Raw genomic sequence first — 21730 nt, forward strand, 5'->3', positions numbered from 1 at the left:
AAAAGTTCAATAACTTAAATGAAAAATTTCTGGAGATAATGGAAGAAATTGTTGAAGAATATGAAGACTGATTAATAGAAATTATGCAAAAGGAAGAGTAAAGAAACTGAAAAATGATGAACAGAGTTGTGGTGACCTGTGGGACAATATCAAACAATATAATAATTGGAATCTCTGAAGCAAAGTGGAAGGAGACCTGCGCAGTAAAATATTTACAGCAAATGGCAAACATTTCACAGAGAAGAACATAAGCTTAATGATTTAAGAAGATCAACAACCCCTAGGAAATGTAAATATAAGAGACACCATGGACTTCTGTTACATTTTGTTAAGATTTTTCTGGGAAAAATACATATAACAGTAACTATATATATATGTTATTTGTAAGAGTCTCATTTGTTTGCATATAGGGAGTCCTTATACTTATCATACCCTGGAGAATGAAATGGCAACCAACTCCAGTATTCTTGCCTGGAGAATCCCATGGACAGAGGATCCTGGCAGGCTACAGTCCATGGGGTAGCAAAGAATTGGACACGACTGAGTGACCATCACTCACTCACACTTACTATGGGCTTCTCAGGTGGCACTAATGGTAAAGAACCTGCCTGCCAACGTAGGAGATGTAAGAGATGTGGGTTCAATCCCTGGGTCAGGAAGATCCCCTAAAGGAGGGCACAGCAACCCCCTCCAGTATTCTTGTCTGGAGAGTCCTATGGACAGAGGAGCCTGGCAGGCTCAAGTCCATAGGTCCTCAAACAGTCAGACGTGACTGAAGTGACTTAGCATGCATGCACACACAGTTACTATAATGGTTAAAATTATCATTAGAGCTATTTTAAAATACTGTTTGTCCTTCCTGGCACACAGTAGGGTAACCATTACAGTTAAGTATAGACATGCGACTTGCTTTTCCTAAAATTGTAAGTGAAAATAATGTGTTACGACAATGATTATGGAAGCATAAATCAACCTGGTGCAGACCCCCTCCCACCAATGTGCACTGGGCATGTGTCATAAACAAGAAATCTTTATATAAAGTACCTGATGTTTGGGCTTCCCTGGTGGCTCAGCAGTAAAGAACCCACCTGCAATGCAGGAGATGCAAGTTCAACCCCTGGGTCCGAAAGATATCCTGCAGAAGGAAGTAGCGACCCACTCCAGTACTCTTGCCTGGGAAATCCCATGGACAGAGGAGCCTGGTAGGCTATAGTCCACGGGGTTGCAAAGAGTCAGACACGACTTAGTGACTAAACCAGCACCACCGCCACTTTATGTTTAGGAGCTACTGATGCTTTCGAATTGTGGTGCTGGAAAAGACTTATGAGAGTCCTGTGGACAGCAAGGGGATCAAACCAGCCAATCCTAAAGGAAACCAATCTTGAATATTCATTGAAAGGACTGAGCTGAATCTCCAATACTTTGGGGTTTTTTTGTTTTATTTTTAATATAAATTTATTTATTTTAATTGAAGGCTAATTGCTTTACAATACTGTAGTGGTTTTGCCACACATTGACATGAATCTGCCACGGGTATACATGTGTTCCCCATCCTGAACTCCTCCTTCCACCTCCCTCCCCATCCCATCCCTCTGGGTCATCCCAGTGCACCAGCCCCGAGCATCCAGTCTCATGCATCGAACCTGAACTGGCAATTCATTTCACATGTGATAATATATATGTTCCAATGCCGTTCTCCCAAATTATCCCACCCTCGCCCTCTCCCACAAAGTCCAAAAGACTGTTCTATACATCAGTGTCTCTTTTGCTGTCTCGCATATAGGATAATTGTTACCACCTTTCTGAATTCCATATATATGTATTAGTATATTATATTGGTGTTTTTCTTTCTGGCTTACTTTATTCTGTATAATAGGCTCCAGTTTCATCCACCTCATTAGAACTGATTCAAATGTATTCTTTTTAATGCCTGAGTAATACTCCATTGTGTACATGTACCACGGCTTTCTCATCCATTCGTCTTGCTGATGGACATCTAGGTTGCTTCCATGTCCTGGCTATTACAAACAGTGCTGTGATTAACATTGGGGTACACGTGTTTCTTTCAATTCTGGTTTCCTCGGTGTGTATGCCCAGCAGTGGGATTGCTGGGTCATAAGGCAGTTTTATTTCCAGTTTTTTAAGGAATCTCCACACTGTTCTCCATAGTGGCTGTACTAGTTTGCATTCCCACCAACAGTGTAAGAGGGTTCCCTTTTCTCCACATCCTCTCCAGCATTTATTGCTTGTAGACTTTTGGATCCCAGCCATTCTGACTGGCATGAAATGGTACCTCATTGTGGTTTTAATTTGCATTTCTCTGATAATGAGTGATGTTGAGCATCTTTTCATGTGTTTGTTAGCCATCTGTATGTCTTCTTTGGAGAACTGTCTGTTTAGTTCTTTGGCCCATTTTTTGATTGGGTTGTTTATTCTTCTGGAATTGAACTGCAGGAGTTGCTTGTATATTTTTGAGATGAATTCTTTGTCAGTTGCTTCATTTGCTATTTAATCTCCAATACTTTGGCCACCTGATGGAAAGAGCCCACTCATTAGAAAAGACCCTGATGCTGGGAAAGATTGAGGGCAGGAGAAGGGGCAACAAAGGATGAGCTGGTTGGATAGCACCACCAATTCAATGCACATGAGTTTGAGCAAACTCCAGGAGATAGTGAAGCACAGGGAAGACTGGCGTGCTGCAGTCCATGTGGTCACAAAGAATCGGGCACGACTTAGTGACTAAACAACATCACCAGGAAATAACCGACTACTCTGTCTGACACAAAGGTCTTTCACAGACATACCACGGATGTCATATGTTGTTTCTGAGGATGAAAAAAGCCTGAGGAGGACTAGAATACATGGCGTCAGAAAGGATTCAGGCAGGACTTTTCCAGAAGTCCAGTAGTTGAGACTCTGCCTTCCAATGCGGGAGATGTGGATTTGATCCCTGGTTGCAGAGCTAAAATGCTGCATGCCCTGCAGCACAGCCATAAAGTAAAAAGAAAAAAAAAGAAAGATTCAGGCAAATCAAAAGATGGGAGAGTTAGAGAGAGCTCTATGCACAGGGAATTACATAAATTATTAGGAGAGAGGGCAACTGAGAAAAGTTGCCCTTCACTATCAGGCAACTGAGAAAAAAAGACATGGGGATGATTCTTCAGGGAGATTTTTAAAGATGTAAAAATATTATGTGGCATAAAATATATGACCCGTGTTCTTCTTAAGTCTCCTATTTTAACAGGTCTTTAGAAAAATCTTTTTCACTAACTGCTTCACTGTGGAGTGTATTTTCTTTGGGAGACTGGAAAAAAAATTCCATGGTATTATAGGGAGAAACCAGAAATTATTGATGGGAGACAGTCAAAATAACTTTTCCCGGAAAATCAAAAGTATATTTTATATGGCCAGAAAAAATACAGCCTTTTAATATTAATTTTTAAATTAATTATTAATATTTAGGTATGTATAAATATTACAAATGCTAAGTGTTGATTTAGCCAACAGTTATGAATACGCACGTTGGAAATACAGGAAGAGGGAAAGTATTTGTGATGGGAAGGGAGGAGGCAAAGAGAAGTAAAACCTCATCCAAGGAATTCAACAGATATCTGTAACTGAAAATCAGGGAGTATCAGCATGTGCATGTTATTTAGAAGTATGAGCTAAAGACTAGAACAATGAATTAAGTGATTGGAAGTGCTTGTCTCTAGGTAATGGCACTTGAGATTAAAAAGGAAAAGTATATGAAAGAACCAATTGTTTCTTCAAGAAAGTATAGCTATTTGACAAAAACTAAATGTATAAGTAAAATTATTGTTGTTAGTTGCTAAGTCATGTTCGACTCTTTTGTGACTCCATGGACTGCCAGGCTCCTCTGTCACTGGGATGTCCCAGGCAAGAATACTGGAGCAGGTTGCCATTCCCTTCTCCAGGGGATCTTCCTGACTCAGGGGTTGAACCTGTGTCTCCTGCATTGGCAGGCACCACCTGGGAAGCCCTATCAGAGCACAGAGCAATGCATATTACTCAGAAAAGACTTGAAATGATCGAGAAAATCATTACTTATTATTATAATAAACTCATATTATTGTGAGAAACATAAAAAATGCTGAACTAATCTATTTCATTGAAGGTCTTCTGATCAACCAGTCATGTAAAGCAAATAATCAAGGAAGAAAACAGACAAATGCAAGACTTTTTCTTCTCTTCTTTTTCCCCTTTTCCTCCATTCCTTCCACCTTCCCTCCTTACTTCCTTTTTGTAAAAGCAGGGAAGGAAAGGTAATCCTTAGTAAGTGAAAAGAATTCTCCCCAGGAAATAGTTGTTTCAGGCTCAGGATTCAGGACAGAATCAATCTTAACTGAGGAGCAGGCGGAGGGAAACAGGGCTTAGCTGGCATTTCGTTGGATGGTTGTGACCCCCAGGGCTTACCATTCTTGTTGATGTTGCTTTTGACTTGTAGTTTTCTAATGTTTCCCACTAAATCGATTATTGCCTTTAGAAGTAATTTCATGGCTTTTGGAGTACTATAGCTTTATCTTTCTAACCTTCATGGTGCTGTGAAAGATTGGTCTCATTTCTTGTTAATTCTGATTCTTCTTTGAGGTTATTCTTTCGTTCTCCAAGGGAATCATCAGGTATGGTTTTATTAGTCTTACACATCATGCCACCTCTGGGGAATTTGTGCTGACTAATTTATCTTCCCTGACAACTGCTGAAACAAATGGTAGCCAGAGCACTTGCTTTATGTTTGCGCACTTCTTTTATTGCTTGCCCTGGCAGTGAGCAGTCATAAACACCAAATAGACAAGGATTTTCTTTTTCCAATATTACAGGTAATGGTCACTCTTAAATCATTACAGTTGTAAAACTTTTTAAAAGACTAGTTTAACTCTACATTTTTTTTTATCTGACATATTCATATCTTCTTGTACATGGCAGCAAAGGATAATGGGAAAAAAACCACTCACTAGTGTTAGAGTCTAGACTCTGGTCTCAGCCCTATATAGGACTTCACAAAATTTAAGTCCTCCAAGCATCAGTTTTATCATCTATAAAATATAGGAACCTATGTCTGAAGTTGACTGAAGTTTTAAGAGACTGTATTTCCACTAAGAAAAAGTATCTTCCAATTGTCAGATCTTTAAACAGCACCAAGTTCTCTCGAGAGCATATTTTATGTTCCATTAATTAAAATGTATCCAGAAGACAATGTCCAAAGGTCTCAGTTTTTTAAAATATGTGTCTCATTATGAAACGCTCTTTTACACATACACAATTAACAGTAGACTACAGATCCCCTGGAGAAGGAAATGGCAACCCGCTCCAGGATTCTTGCCTGGGAAATCCCATGGACAGAGGAGCCTGGTGGCTTACAGTCCATGGGTTCAGACACAACTTAGTTAAAAGTGACTGCAAAGTTTGGAACAATGTCTCAGAGCAACTATTAGAGTAATAGATACTTTGGATTTTGCCTTCAAAATCCAGCCTTCAGAGTCTAAAATATTTACTATCTGGACCTTATCAGGAAAAGTTTCTCAAACCCTAGAATTAAAGAAACAAATGGGAGAGAAAGAACAAATCCTTCTTACAGAAGAATTCCAAAGATTAAATACACAAGTGTGAGAAACAGAAAATCACCATTAGAACACAACAGTAACAACTGCTGCAGACAAGATATGCTGATGTTAAAATTAGTGGACAAAACTTTGAGGAGAAACAGGATAGCTGCATAGTGAAAAGATATGTATTAATTATTACAGTCATTTAAACACCTACACAAACATCTTCATACCCTTCCCTCCAGAAAACTGAGCTTAGTTCTCCTACTCTGGGCTGGACTTAATGACTGACTTGTAAAGAATAGAGTATGTAAAGGGAAAAATAATGACTTTACAGGGGAGAAGCTTTGCAGATACACTGTCAAACAAGTGATGAAGCTTAAGCTCACCAGTGACTACACATTTCTATTCTGTGCCTCTGATAGGATGCAATGAGAAGGGCATTTCATCTATGTGATATTTTTCCTCAAAACCCAGAATCTCAGGGAAATCATGAGAAAATATCATCTATACCCAAATTGAGCAATATTCTAAAAAACATTTAACCAGTAATCTTTAAAACTTCCAAGAAAGTACAGAGAAAATTCCACAAACTAGAGGAAACTAGGAGATGTGATGCCTAAATACATTGCAAAATCTTGGATTACATCCAGAAATAGAAAAAAGGACACTAGTAGAGAAATATGTATTTTATAAATGAATATATTGTGAGTATATAATACTTAAAATGCTATAAAATAAATCAATCTTATTGCAAATGAATGAAATAATGGAACATATATTTCACTAAAAGAAAAACTATGAATAGTAAGCAAATAAACATAAAATTGCTAAGTTGAGCCTCATGATCACTCATGACTTCATCAAATCCTAGTGACTGCTCTCTCTCCATACTGTGACCTCCTTGAGAACAGGATAGGTCAGTATAGGAGTCCTCCATTCCAGGTGCCTAGCAATTCCTTTCTTTGTTCTTTCTTCCTTGCTTTGTTTTTTAAACATGAGACCACTAAAGTCCTACTCTCTTAGAAAATTTCAGTTGTGTAGTGTAGTATTATCAACTGTAGTCCACATGTTTTGTATTAGGTCTGGAAAATCCCATGGATGGAGGAGCCTGGTAGGCCGCAGTCCATGGGGTCGCTAAGAGTCGGATACGACTGAGCGACTTCACTTTCACTTTTCACTTTTCATGCATTGGAGAAGGAAATGGCAACCCACTCCAGTGTTCTTGCCTGGAGAATGCCAGGGACGGGGGAGCCTGGTGGGCTGCTGTCTATGGGGTCGCACAGAGTCGGACATGACTGAAGTGACTTAGCAGTAGCAGTACCATACCTTATTCATCTTAGAGCTGAAAGTTTGTACCCCTCTACCAACCTCTTGATATTTCCCCCACTCCCCAGCCCATGGCAACCACTTTTCTACTCTCTGTTTATATGTATTTTTTGTGTTGTTTTTGGATTCCGTATATAAATGATACCACACAGTGTGTCTTTTTTCCATCTAATTTCACTTAGCATTGTGCCTTCAAAATCCACCCATATAGTAAAAAATTGTAAAATTTTCTTCTTTATCATGGTTGAATTAGGATTACATCTTCTTTATCCATTCATCCATTGATAAGCACATCGGTTGTTTCTGGAGCTGCTGCTGCTGCTAAGTCGCTTCAGTCGTGTCCAACTCTGTGGACCCCATAGATGGCAGCCCACCAGGCTCCTCCGTCCCTGGGATTTTCCAGGCAAGAATACTGGAGTGGGTTGCAATTTCCTTCTCCAATGCATGTATGCATGCTAAGTTGCTTCAGTCGTGTCCGACTCTGTGCGACCCTATGGGCAGCAGCCCACCAGGCTCCTCTGTCCACAGGATTCTCTAGGCAAGAATACTGGAGTGGGATGCCACGCCCTCTCAGGGGATCTTCCCCACCCAGGGATCGAATCTGCATCTCTTTTGTCTCCTGCATTGGCAGGGGAGTTCTTTACTATTAGCACCATCTGGGAAGCCCACTTTTCTTCAGTAATATTCCTCAAATGTGCATTTCGAATGCCTATCAGCTTTGTACTCATTCTTCCTTCTGCCAGCAATGCTTTTACTCTATTAAATCATATTCATTTTACTTCCACATGAAATGTCACCTTCTCAGAGAAACTGCCTGTGAAAATCCTATATAAAATATAGTATTTATACCAATTTGCTTTTTTCATATCATAAACTTATTTGGTTTAGGATTGTCTATTTTCTCCACTAAGAAATATATTTTCACAAAAATATTTTCACTTTTTTTCCTGAACACTTAAAATAATATCTGACATACCGCAAGTGCTCAATAAATATTGAATTGAGTTAGTAAATAGAATCATTCTGCAAAGCAGTATATCATAAAAACAATGTAACTCTATAGTAACATAACAGGCAGAGAGGTCAACCAACAGAATATACTAGATAGATTTAAAACCTGAAATTCACCCAAATACAAAAACAATTTAATATAAAAGAAAGAAAACATTTGAAATTAGGAGAAAGATTGGTTCAGAATGATTGTTGTTTTGACTTGAGTAACTATTTGGAACAAGAATATCAATGAAGCTGAATCTTTACCTTATACCTTAATATAAAAGAAACTCCAGATGAATTAAATATTTAAATATAAAAAGGATACCAAGAAATGCTGGAAAATCCATGGTAGGATTTTGAAAGTCACCTCAGAAATGGGATGAGTTTTATAAATGTGGTACAAAGTCCAAAAGTAATTTTTTAAATGTTGAAAATTTTTACCACAAAAAATTTAAATGTTTTTATTGAAAAATCATTTTTAAAAACCCAGAGGAAAAAATCTGCAACTTGGATCAAGCACAAATTGCAAATTTTCTCAATATATGACAAGCCCCTAAAAATAAATAGGAAAACAACAGATACCTGGAAGAAAAATGAGTAAAGTATGTGAATAGATGCCATATTGAATTAAATATTTCTTAAATATGTGAAAATATGTTTAACCACACTGCTGCTGCTAAGTCGCTTCAGTCGTGTCCGACTCCTCTGTGCGACCCCAGAGACGGCAGCCCACCAGGCTCCCCCGTCCCTGGGCTTCTCCAGGCAAGAACACTGGAGTGGGTTGCCATTGCCTTCTCCAATGCATGAAAGTGAAAAGTGAAAGTGAAGTCGCTCAGTCGTGTCCGACCCTCAGCGGCCCCATGGACTGCAGCCTTCCAGGCTCCTCCTTCCAAGGGATTTTCCAGGCAAGAGTACTGGAGTGGGGTGCCATTGCCTTCTCCGTTAACCACACTAAGAAAATGCAATCCAACTAACAATGACATGCTATTATTTACCTATTTCATGGTAAAGAAAACAAAAAATGACACCACATCGTGCTAGAAAGTGTAGACAGAGGACATCAGGCGCTCTCATACACTGTTATTAGAAGCATAAAATGAGACAACTTTCATTAAGAATACATTAGGTATATACTGCTACATAACAAATTACCCCAAAACTTAGAGGCTTAAAAATGACAATAAGCATTTATTTTCTCTGACAGTTTCTCTACATTAGAAATTTGGGAGCTGCTTATATTGGGCAGTCCTGGCTTAGTATCCCTTACGAGGCTGCAATCAGGATGTTTGTCAGGGCTGTGGTCATTTTGAGGCCTGATGATAGCTGAGTGATTCACTCACACACCTGGCTAGCAATTTGGTGCTGGTTGTTGGTAGGAATCCTCAGTTCTTCTGCATATATGCCTCTCCCAAGGCTACTTGAGTGTCCTCATGACACGGCATCTGGATTCCTCTACAGTTAAAGAGATCCAAAAGAAAGCAAGGTGGGAGCTGTGATACCTTTGACTAGACCCTGTAGTTTATGTATCACTTTCTCTATATCTTATTGGTCATATAGGTCGCACCATTCAGTGTGGGAGGGGGCTACACAGAAGCACATATTTCAGGACAAAAGGATAACTGGGGATCATCTTGGAGACAGACTACAACCTGGCGGGGGGCGGGGGGGAGACTTGGAAAATGCTTTTAAAAATAACAATTTCATACAAATTCTGGAACCAAAGTTTTATTTCTAGCCAATATTCCAGATATACACTCTTTGTAAAATTAAGTTCCCAAGAAAGTGTGAGTTGACTCTACTGAGTTTTTATGATTTTTGTCTTTTTGTGATGTATTAATCAGTTTGCTATCATTGTTATAATTATTGGCACTTTCAACTCAATTCTTCTCTGAGATTTCAAGCTTCTTGAGTGTACCGATTACCTGGCCTATTTTGTATCCCCAGATATTCCTAAGCACAATATCAAGGACCCAGGAAGTGTTCAATGTATATTTAACTCAGGATTTCATAACTTCAGCATTACTGATATTTTGGGCCAGATAAATTTTTGTTAAAGGGGGCTTTTCTGTGTATCGCAGGATATTTAGCAGTAACTTTGGCCTCCTAGTAGATGCCAAGAGCAAACTCTAAATCATGATGAACAAAATATCTCTAAACATTGCCAAATGTCCCTCCAAGAGAAAGAATCATCCCCATTTGAGAGCCACTGGGTTAAAACAATAACATATCCAATCCTGGAGTAGCTACAGAATTTTAAAAGATTTTAAAGCAAGATTTACTAAGTATATTTTTTACTACATATAATAAATTGGTATAATAAGTTAATTAAGAGTTAGAATGTAATATGTGATAGATTATAAACTAAACAAGAGCTAAATCTTTAATACTTCTGCCATTGTCCTTTAATCACGAGTCGTGTCTGACTCTTTTGCAACCCCACAGACTATAACTCGCCTGTCTCCTCCGTCTATGAGATTTACCAGGCAAGAATACTGAAGTGGATTGCCATTTCCTACTCCAGGGGATCTTCCTGACCCAGAGATAGAACCCATTGTCTCCTGCATTGGCAGGCAGATTCTGAGTCACCTGGGAAGCTCAACTTTTGCCATTACTCATTTATTATTCTTAATTGTTCCTTGTTATTTTATATCCAGAGTTGACCTTGTGTAGGAAGGCAAAGAATTCAGAATTCCTCATTTAGTAAAACATTATGATATGCAACATGATGACTAATGGTCTATATGCGAGATATATCATTTTCTTCCTCCTTTCTTCTAGATGACTATAGTAAAAATTGATTATCAGTACACCAAGGATATGATTTGGAATAAATACTCCACTCTTTGATGCAGATCAATTCATCAAACAAGGATTAAATATAAAGATTAATTACAGTAGCCAAAGCATTTGTTCTGCATGATTTCTTTTAACTCATAACCAATGGTTTACAAACTACAAATTATCATCTGTGAAATTGGATAAAGAGCCTTACAGTGGGAATGATGGCCAGAGTAGGCCAGAGTAACGCTAAGGACATCTAAGATAGATCATCATTATCTCACAAACAGCATTACTGGGGAGAAAGGGCCTCCATAGCACATGGACAAAGGAATTAACAGATCATTCTTTGTCGTTAAGATTGTTGTTTCGTCATTGAAAGTCTTTGTGGTATTAAGAGCATTTCCCATCTCTCCTCTCAACTCATTTTCCCCCTTTGTCTTAATTTCACCAAGAGAAGGGAGAAAATAAAAAATGAAGGAGAGTGGGAAGCTGGAAGAAAGGGAGGGAAGAAAGGAAAAAGGTTAGCAGAGGAGGAATGGAACATAATTTTTCTGTGATAGAATAATATTCACATAGACCTCTAGTCTACAAGATAAAAACTAAACTACTGGCCAATCTTGTACCTTCTTTTCCTTTAATTTCACCAAAACACAATTTAGCCAATATCTGAAAGGCCCATTTTGAAAAATACTTAAGAAACTTAGATATTAATAATGACTATATTGTCTATTTCCATAATTTTTTTAAAGTATTATAAAGGATCACTATAGACAAACTTTCTGTTGTTCTGTATAACTTCAAACAATATTCTTAAAAACTAAAAATTTCTGTTTCTTTTATTCTATATTATATTGCTTCTCTTATCTGTCCTGATATCTAAGGATCTGCCACCAAATCCCAAACAGCTTTATACATCTACCAACAGTTTCAATACTTAAAAATAGAACTAAAGTCATTTTCAGTTAAAAAAGATTTCACTCAATCTTAATGTGACTAGAGTACAAAATATGAACAGTAGATACTGTTTTTAATACTGACTCTATTTTGTTTGCATCATCGCTGTCTAATAGTCCATCATGTTAGAACAAAACATGAACAAAGAGTGAGGTACCTAGTTGTTTATTATTTTATATTAAGACAGAATATAACTGCAGCATATTATTATCATTATTTATTTATTTACAGGCTACCGGTTTTACAGCTTGACTGTAAAGCAAGAAAAAGACATTGCAGAATCATCCTACCAAGGTGAAAGTGAAAGTCTTAGTCAGTTGTGTCCAACTCTTTGTGACCCCATGGACTGTAGCCTGCCAGGTTCCTCTGTCCATGGAATTCTCCAGGCAATAATACTGGAGTGAGTTGCCATTCTCTCCTCCAGGGGATCTTTCCAACCCAAGGATCAAACCTGAGTCTCCTGCATTGGCAGGCAGATTCTTTACAGTCTGACCCAACAGGGAAACCAGCTTTAGGTAGTGTAGTATTAAATCTTATTTTAATCACATAAATGTCTATTTTATTTATCCCATTCTAAATAACCATCCAAAGAATATTTTTAAATTCATTAGTGGCAACTCCTTTTTTAAAAGAAAAAAAATTATCTCATTGAAATAATAGCTAGAACTTTTTTGGTTTTTTCCAAGTTTTTTTGTTGATATTCTTATTTGCTCTTATTAGCATCTGTAAGGCCCATTGAGAAGGCCTCAATGAGGTTTCCTAAACTGTTTTTTCTTGTTCAAAAAAGTCCTTAGGTTAATTTGACTTTTGTTTTATAGGTAACAACAAAACAGTTGTTTACAATGAAAGCGCTCTAGGATTTAAAAATGGGAGACAGCATCTCTGTAGTTCTGAGAAAACTGCTCCTCCTACCAAGGTAGGTTACTTGAAATAATAACTAGAATTTACACCAAATCCACAATTCAGTAGCTTGAATGACTGGTCATATATCCAGTTTTGAAGACAAGATAATTAATCAAGAAGGAATATGCTTTGTGTGCTTTCAGGTAGAAATATTCATCTTCTCTGGAAGATAAATGTTATTTCATAGATAATAATGTCTACAGCATGATTAACCCCAGATGAGTTGTTCTTAGAATCATAATGGAACTAAGTATAATGTTTATATTGATGAAGTTAAATGTAATTTTTGTCTGGAAATTCCAGGTTATCTTTTTTCCCAAGAAAAAATTTTGACATATGGTATTATTCATTGAATCTTCAAAGACAAATACTCTTGGTATCATAAAATTTATTCATTTTCTATTGCAATTTCTCTTATTTAAGCCAAATAAAAGAAATGGCAGAAATTGTAATTTCATACAGTTCAACCTAATTGTATGAACAAGAAATCTAAGGAACTGAAATAAGGAAAGGAAAGAAAATATAAAGAATACTGGCTTAGTAAAGGTAGACAGTCCTCTGTAATGTGTTATAGTCAACAAAACAACTTAGGAATAACACAAAAAATATTAACATCCAGACAGGTCTTTCATTTTTTTTTAATTTACATATAAAGAAAGCATTATGAGGTTTAAACAACCAATTCACATGTGACTTGTGAATTTTACACTTGAACTTGGTGTCATAAACAGTGATCTAATGAATAAGACATTAATAAAACATTCATATCAAGAAAAAACTAAAATTCAAAAGGATACCTGAATGCTAATGTTCCCTGCAGCACTATTTACAATAGCCAAGACATGGATAAAACCTAAATGCCCATCAACAGAGGCATGGATAAAGAAGATGTGGCACATATGTACAATGATACACTACTCAGTCATAAAAAAACAATGAAATAATGCCATTTGCAGCAACATGGATGGACCTAGAGATTATATTAAGTGAAGTAAATCAGAAAGAGAAAGACAAATAATACATGGTATCACTTACATGTAGAATCTAAAATATGATACAAATGAACTTCTCCATGAAACAGAAACAGACGCCCAGACATAAAGAACAGACATGTGGTTGCCAAGGGGTAAGGGTATGGAGAAGGGCTGGATTGGGAATTCGGGATTAGCAGATGCAAAGTATTTTATACAGAATGGGTAAACAATAAGGTCCTACTGTACAGCACAGGGAACTATACTCAACATTCTGTGATAAACCATAAAGGAAAAGAATATGAAAAAGAAGGCATGTATAACTAAATCACTTTGCTCTAAAGTAGAAATTAGCACAACAATGTAAATCAATGTGTTTACTTCTGTAAAATAGATTTTTAAATAAGAATAAATTAAAATATTCTACTCAACACTGCATAGTTAAGCACAGTGAATGCATAATTCTGATTATAATTTATAAAAGTTAATAATGCATTTGCTAAAGAAGAAATCCTTTATTTTTCTTTAAAAGTTGAAAATGACAGGATAGAATCACCCTTTTATGACGTTGATTTCAAAAGTTTACTGTAGGGGCTAAGATCATCTGTGATATCTTACACCTGAATCTATTCTAGCTGAAGCCTAGGGAGTGATCTGGCACAGGTTTTTTAAGAAACTGAAAGTGAAAGCGTTAGTCGCTCAGTCATGTCCAGCTCTTTGCGACCCCATGGACTGTAGCCCACCAGATTCCTCTGTCTATGAAATTCTCCAGGCAAGAACATTGGAGTAGGTTGCCATTCCCTTCTCCAGAGGATCTTCCTGACCCAGGGATCAAACTCACATCTTCTGCATTGAAGGTGGATTCATCGTCTGAGCTACCAGGGAAGCCCTTATTAAGAAAATGAACATCTATAATGAATTCTAAGTTATGAAAAAAAAAAGAATTCTAAGTTATGAATCACCCATATAATAGGTATATTTTGAAGGATATAAAGAGGCAATTATCTAAGATAATTTCGGATATTACCACTAACTTGAGAAGGACAAGGATGAAAATATCATTCATCTCAGCTTCAGCATGATAACTTATAAGGCTGGCATAATATCCAAACCAAGTGAGTGTAATCAGGCACCTCGGCAATAACACTGTTAGGATACAGTGCAAAACTGGAAAGAATTCAAAGCCCTCAATGTAGGGTGTAAGGTATTATTCAACACAAACATTGACCACTCTTTCTGAGTATTGAATTTAGAGTATTCCTCTAAAGGGCAGAATCGCCTGGTAATTTTGTTTGAGAAAATGATTCAGTGGTTTATTGCTTTTCCCAGTACTATCACATTTCGGTTGCCACATAATACACATTGGTAATTATAGCCACTGTGATGTACTTTAGATCCTCAGAATTTATTCATGTTATTGCTGGCATGTGTGCATGCTCGCTTCAGTCGTGTCCGACTCTGTGCAACCCCATAGACGGCAGCCCACCGGGGTCCTCTGTCCACAGGATTCTCCAGGCAAGAATACTGGAGTGGGTTGCCATTTCCTTCTCCAGGATTGGCAGTATCCAGCTGGCAGTATTCAATATATACTCTAACCAACATCTCCCATCCCCTCCCACCCGCTTCAGTCTTTAACACATACCATTTTACTATCTCTGTAAGTTCAGCTTTTTCAGATTCCACATATTAAGTGACAACATATGGTATTTGCCTTTCTTTTTCTGGCTTATTTCACTTACTGTAATGCCCTCAAGGTCCATCCATATTGTCAACAAAAGTTCAGGTTTCCTTTTTTTTAAAAATGGCTGAATAATGTTTCATATGAGGTATATAAACCACATTTGCTTTACCCATTCATCATAGATATGAAGTCATCATGAACACACACTAAGGCTGTTTCTGTGTCTTGGCTACTGTGAGTACAAGCTGCCATGAATGTGGGAGTGCAGGTATCTCTTTGATTTCCTGGAAAGAGCAGCTGCTGGAATAAGTCAGAGGCCTGAAAACCCTTCCCTGGAATCCTTCGCACTGATGAAGTGGGGATAGTTATACTTTCCTGTGTGGATAGTTACACAAACTGAAGTTTCTGGATAAACACAGGTCCTGGGAATTCCTATATGGCCATTTTGCTTATGTCTCTGCCTTGTTTGGAAATATTTCAAACTAAAGATTATTCTATATTTCTGGTTATGACTTCATTATTTCAGAGATTTCTAAACTATAACAAAGTAAAATGAAGAATTCTAAAGACACAAAAAACTCATTACTTAGAAAGAAAAGCTAAGAATATTCAACTTTAGGATTAATTACCACATACTTCATAAGCTTTTTCAAATGAACATTTAAATTAATTGCTGAGAATTTCACATACACAAAAGAAAACTATTTGTAAAAATGAGTTAATGTATTGCTTTAATTTTGAATAATTTGCAGGTGGACAAATTTGAGGCAATTCGCCTTTATTCTAAAGACACTAAAATAATTTTTGAGCTATTTTTTAAGGTACGTGTGTGCATGCTCAGTCATGTCCGACTCTTTGTGACCCCATGGACTGTAGCCTGCTAGGCTTCTCAGTTCATGAGGTTTTCCAGGCAAGAATACTGGAGTGGGTTGCCATTTCCCACTCCATTCTTTAAGGTATACGACAGTATAATTTTTTAGATGTTTCTGTTTCATAAGATGAAGAATGATTAGACCATCAACCCTTATATCCTCTGGGGGTATTTCTCTTTGGCCAAGAGCTGTTCCCTTTCTCTGAAACAAAAGTAATTTTGATCTATGCTTTACCACCACCACCTCCATTTCACCAGTACATCAGCCTTCTCCACAAACCAGTATCATCTCCTTCATCATAAAATTCTGTGAGGCCATGTCAAAAGAATAACCTAGGCACCAGTTCTTTATAGTGTCCCTCTTTGGTATCCACAGTTAACTAAACCAATAGTTCCTGCATATTACAATTCCAAAGCTTTCCCCCACTCACTGGCACAAGAGAAAACTGGAGTGATCCAGCCAGAGTAACAAACACACCTCAGGAACATATCTCTGAGGTCAGGAGGCAAGGATTTCTTGGTCATACACACCTGCCCCTTCCTGACTGAAGCCAAAGTGAAAAGTCTCATAGAAGATGAGAGCAGAGAGCCAATGACATCTCTAGTAAACCTTATATAGAGTGACAGTAATCTTCTAAAGGATGGGCTCTGGCATCAGCCAATCCTCCTGCTAAATAGATTATCCTTTCTTTGACCTCTTTAGAAATTCAGTATTACTGCGTTCTATGAATGGCCACATTTTGGAAGATCAAGTGCATCTTATGAAGGCAGCCTGATCATTTCGTTTATAGGTCAAGGAGAAAGCAGCATGGCCAGCTCCCAATCTGGTATATGCACTTTGTGTGTGTGTGCCTGTGTGCACTCAGTCATTTGTTTTTATAATTAAGTAAAATAAAAACACTACATGTCAGAGAATGTCAGACATGCTTTTTAAAAACTAATACAATTATGTAAAGTTTAAAAATAAAATAAAATTAAAAAAATAAAAATAAAAAAATAAAATATTAAAAAAATTTTAATAAATTATCTTTGATCAATAAACCAAAAAAAAGAAAAAAAAAACATCAGTACAAAGTCTCCCTTGATATATAATACTATGACAAATGTGGTTTTTAAAAATGAATCTAAGCTCCTTAACAAATAGGTCTTGAAACAGAAAAACTGTTAATGCAGAATTCTGATTGGTACAGACCCTAAATGCAGTAGCCAAGAAATGAAAATTAAAATGTATCATTCTACAGTCTTTCAAGTGGACAGGTTTGCAGACAAATGTAAAGGTGTTTGCCAAGCCCGTGGCTTTCTTCTCTGACAACTGCGCTTTCCTTCCCCCTACTCACAGAGATGGAGGCCTTGCCAGTGTTCATTCTAGGTGCCCTGATTTCTTCCTAGATACAGTGATTATTTCATGGATTAAGCGTGCCAAATAACATTTTCCTTCCTGAAAACTTGGATTTAGGCTTAGACATAGCACTTAGATGGCTTCCCAGGTGGTGCTGGCAGTAAAGAACCTGCCTGCCAATGCAGGAGACTTAAGAGACAGGGTTCAATCCTTGGTTCAGGAAGATCCCCTGGAGAAGGGCATGGCAACCCACTCCAGTATTCTTGCCTGGAGAATCCCATGGAGAGACGAGCCTGGCAGGCTACAGTCCATGGGACTGCAAAGAGTTGGACAGGACTGAAAGGACTTAGCACAGCATTTAGATGCTTTTAAAAGTTGACTAAAAAGTGACCTATAAAACAGTATTGGATTGATAGTTGTTGGGCATTATGTTCTAAGTGATTTCATCCAATTCTACATACCAAATAGCATCTATGGTTCATGACAATTTTATCAGTTATCTACTACTGCATAATAAGTTACCACAAACCTAGTAGCTTAGCAGTTTCTGTGTGCCAGCAGTTCAGACATAGCTTAGCTGGGTCTCTTGATTTCTCAAAAGACGGCAATCACCATGTCACCCAGGCTCACTCTGTTCACAGCTGAGCTCTTGACCTGTAACTTAGGTAAGAAAGAGTTTTCTTCTCGAACTCTTCCAGGTTTTTGGCAGAGTTAATTTCCTTGCAGCTGTGTGACTTAGGGCCCAGCTTCTAGCTGCTGTCGGACAGAGGCTGCTCTCGGGCCCCAGAGGTACCTTCAGTGGCCTGCCATGTGGCCTTTATCCATATACGTACAGTAAATAAATATGTACTATCTTATGATTAAAAATTATCACATGAAAGCTTTCATTAAGCTGACCTGACAAACATTTTATGTGGTCTCCTCAAACCTAATGTGCATACAAATCACTTAGAATGTCTTATTAATAAATGCACATGCTGACTCAGTAGTCCTAGGTTGCACTCTGAGATGTGCATGTCTAATAATGTCCAGTGATGCCAGTACTTAGAGACCATACGTGCAACACCCTGAGTAGCAAGGGAAAATTTTAGGAAATACTTCACACACTATAGTTGAACTATGGTAAATAGCATTTTCCTATACAGAGAAGGCGATGGCACCCCACTCCAGTACTCTTGCCTGGAGAATCCCATGGATGGAGGAACCTGGTAGGCTGCAGTCCATGGGGTTGTGAAGAGTCGGACACTACTGAGCGACTTCACTTTCACTTTTCACTTTCATGCATTGGGGAAGGAAATGGCAACTCACTCCAGTGTTCCTGACTGGAGAATCCCAGGGACGGGGGAGCCTGGTGGGCTGCCGTCTATGGGGTTGCACAGAGTCAGACAATAGGTCATGCTAACCTCCTAAATATTGATCTAAATTAGTATTTATGCTAGGTACAAGTTGGAGTGACTACCCAGCTTATACTGATCTTTCGACTGGCTTTAGTACCAAGATAATTTCCTATCTACCTCCACTCCTGTGCTGTGCTTAGTCGCTCAGTTGTATCCAACTCTTTGTGACCCTATGGACTATAGCCCACCAGGCTCCACTGTCCATGGGATTCCCCAGTCAAGAATATTGGAGTGGATTGCCATTTCCTTCTCCAAGGGATCTTCCTAACATAGGGATGTAAATTGTGCCTCCTGTGTCTCCTTCACTCCAGGAGGATTCTTTACCAGCTGAGCTCAGATCAAGGATAAACTGATCCAGTTAGACAACTGATCCATTAAGACAGTAAGATTCTTTCTGGATGATTATTAAAACTTAAGTCACTTTAGTAGTAGCCTCTCTAGAAGTCTCAGGCTCCTGATACTCAGGTCCTTGGAGTTGGCTTTTTGTCTGTCTTTTTAAGCTTAGTTGATCAATTCATATTTTAATTCATGAACTAACTTAATATGTTTCTAATAAATTCCCCTCTTATTTAAAGTTGACTTCTGTTGCTTGTGACACAATGAACCACAGTAACACAGCTTATCAGAGTAAGGGTCAAATGCAATTATTAAAAACATCTCCTGTAATGAACACCACAATAAAGATTAAGTGCTACGGTGCTGTCCAGCAGAATAGGCACTGGGCACACGTGATTATTTAAATTAAAAAAAATTATAGAAAATGTAAAATTCATCTCCACTGTCTCTACCTTTTAAGTGTCTGTACCCAAATGCGGCTACTAGTGACTGTCCTATTTGATGGTACAGATAAAGGAAATTTCCATCACTGCAGAAAGTGCTGTGGGAAAGCACTGCCTAGAAACTGGGCATCTGATGAATTAACTGGGTCTGCGGGTATAGCAAAGTTTTGGAAAAGACTACTCCAACATGGTACAAAATTATTCCACTGGTCACTGTACTGAGAACAAATTGATAAATTATGCCTCTAGGTTCTAATTTCTCTTTTCAGAAAGAAACTATCCATTTTTCTAAGAATGCTATGATACTCTTGAAATGATTTCTATGTCTTTTTGATAAGTGGGCTGATCCAAACCTCTAATCATTAGTAAATGACATAACATTATTATTTGACAAAACAAATTTTCATTAACAGGATAAAAATTAAATTTGAAATGGGAATTAGGGTTTCCCTGGTGGCCCAGTGATAGAGAATCTGCCTGCCAATGCAGGAGACATTGTTTGATCCCTGGTCTGGGACGATGCCACACGCTATGGAGCAACTAAGCCCATGAGCCACAACTTTTGAGCTTGAGCTTTAGAGCCTAGGAGCCACAGCTATGGTAACCTGAACACTGTAGAGCATGTGCTGCAACAAGAAAATCCACCACAATGAGAAGGCCTCACACAGCAACCAGAGAGTAGCAACCCCCTTGCCACAATTAGAGAAAAGCCCACAAACCAACTAAGACCCAGCACAGCCAAAAATAATTAAAAACTTAAAAAAAAAAACACAAAAACAATATTTTTAAAAAAGTAAAATATTACAATGTTTATGTTAATGCTGGGAGAAGGCAATGGCACCCCACTCCAGTACTCTTGCCTGGAAAATCCCATGGACAGAGGAGCCTGGTGGGCTGCAGTCCATGGGGTCGTGAAGAGTCAGACATGACTGAGCGACTTCACTTTGACTTTTCACTTTCATGCATTGGAGAAGGAAATGGCAACCCACTCCAGTGTTCTTGCCTGGAGAATCCCAGGAATGGGGGAGCCTGGTGGGCTGCTGTCGATGGGGTCGCACAGAGTTGGACACGACTGAAGCAACTTAGCAGCTTAGCAGCAGCATGCTAATGCTAATATATTCCTGCACACATACATACATATATCCACAAATCTGGATTCAGACTCTTATTTGTCTGAATCTTCAGCCCTGTGTTTTCCAGCGACTCTGTTTTCTCCGGATAAGGAATGACTAAAGCATAAAAATAACCACTCTTGATTTTTCTTGTTTTCAAACTATTATATACTACATCTAAGAAGCAATCATTAATTATTTAAAATCCTCTTATTAATGAAAGTAATGACCAAGTTATAGTCTGTACCTGTGTGCAAATATGTCATTGTAAGAAAACCCACAATATTCTGAAGTAAAGCTAAAGTGACAACACTTGTAGGCTGATATAGTCTCCAATAAATGATAAAGAAACTCTTTCTCTGCATGACATTTTAAATGCGACATGGTACATTTACTCTGAAGGTTACAATGAAAATATATTTACCATTTACTTTAAAATACATAAACTACTTAATATCCATATAAAATATGGATGATACTTAGAATAGGAAACATTGTGACTGAAACTTAATTATTTAGGCTTTTAAATAATTGTTGGAAAGATTTTAGGGTATAAGTGATGAACTAACTAGTTGATAAGAGCAGTATGCTAATGAGACTTTGGTTCCTTTATAACATCAGTTAATTTCAGAATCTTTCATACCTCTTAAATGCTAAGACTGTGAAGACTGTGTGTGTGTCTGTATGTGAGAGACAGAGAGAGTGAGAGAGAGAGAGGGAATACTGATTAATGTAAATGATCTGGATATCAGGAAGAGAAGCTATAAGTATATACGCTGCTGACATGGGATCAATAGTATTATTTATTTGAAAATGACATTTAACTGTATTGCTTGGTCATTAAGTTATAACATTCTCTGAATCTGGAGTCTACTAAGGTCTCCATTATATCATGTGCAATTCTATAATTGATAAAATAATTTTGGTGGGCCTTCCCAGCAGATCTAGCACTACTGATTCCAGAATTAAACCAACCTATTCAATTCAGTGTGATTCAATTACATGTGATCTCCTAACTCAAAAAAAAACACTCATTAAACTGTAATACATCTT

The 21730-nt window shown here is 37.8% G+C and overlaps 1 long non-coding RNA gene across 1 annotated transcript; it reads left to right on the forward strand.

Annotated features, from left to right (window-relative positions):
* Positions 1-8743: 8743 nt before the first annotated feature.
* On the forward strand, positions 8744-16996 carry LOC129658505 (uncharacterized). The gene is made up of 3 exons (XR_008717373.1): positions 8744-9372; positions 12443-12540; positions 16754-16996. It is a non-coding gene; the product is annotated as an uncharacterized LOC129658505 (long non-coding RNA).
* Positions 16997-21730: the final 4734 nt, after the last annotated feature.

The sequence above is a fragment of the Bubalus kerabau genome, chromosome 8 (assembly GCF_029407905.1).
Source record: "Bubalus kerabau isolate K-KA32 ecotype Philippines breed swamp buffalo chromosome 8, PCC_UOA_SB_1v2, whole genome shotgun sequence".
NCBI classification, from domain to species: domain Eukaryota; kingdom Metazoa; phylum Chordata; class Mammalia; order Artiodactyla; family Bovidae; genus Bubalus; species Bubalus kerabau.